The following is a 778-nucleotide window of genomic DNA, read 5'->3' as shown; positions in this document are numbered from 1 at the left end:
TCTGGGTCCAAGAGTCCCCTGGACTTGCCACACTGCTGGCCAACCAGGTCTCCAGCCAGGTTCACAGGAGTCTATTGAACATTGTAGGGCTTAGTTCACAGCTTCATTTTTGTTTTTCCCTCACTTCCCCTGTCGGTGACGAACGTGGTCACCAATCAGAGTGTGTATTCCCATTGAGTCTTAGTTTTGGAAGGGGGTTTGCCCCGAGGACCTGACCACTTGCCTTGATGTCTCCTGGGCAAGCAATTTGTTTGTTCTTGTAGTAATCAGTCGTACTGCCTATATTTTTTTATTTTTAATGTTTTATTGTGAATTATGTGATAGTTTACATGGGAAAACATTCATTTTACATTCATCCTATCATATATCATTTCATTGCCATTGTTACAATCCCCTCCATGCATCATCAACCATCCAAAGGGTATACACTACAAGCCTGCCCTCCGATCATCAACACACAGTCCCTCTCCCTCTCTGTGTCTAAAGTCCCCAGCTGCCCCATCTCTCCACGTCATTGTCTCTGCCTCCATCTCAGGCATCACTGCTTCTCTGGGTAGGGTCCCACTCTCTGCTCTTCCCCTTGATGGTCCCAGGGACCTCCGCTCCTAGACTGAAAAGTTAATCACTCCCCTCCTCCCCTCCTTGCTACAAAACATCTACCTTTTCATTTCCAACCCTCACAATCAGTCCTGTTGTTGTTGTTGTTGTTAAGTGCCTTCGAGTCGGTTCCGACCCATAGCGACCCTGTACAGGGTTTCCGAGGGTGTAAATCCTTACG

General features: G+C 47.3%; 1 pseudogene; it reads right to left on the bottom strand.

Moving 5' to 3' along the window:
• Positions 1-778, bottom strand: part of LOC102820214 — a 3,957-nt pseudogene that overhangs the window by 1,079 nt on the left and 2,100 nt on the right.

Source organism: Chrysochloris asiatica, unplaced genomic scaffold (assembly GCF_000296735.1).
Source record: "Chrysochloris asiatica unplaced genomic scaffold, ChrAsi1.0 scaffold00231, whole genome shotgun sequence".
NCBI lineage: Eukaryota > Metazoa > Chordata > Mammalia > Afrosoricida > Chrysochloridae > Chrysochloris > Chrysochloris asiatica.
This window is presented reverse-complemented; position numbering and strand designations above follow the sequence as displayed.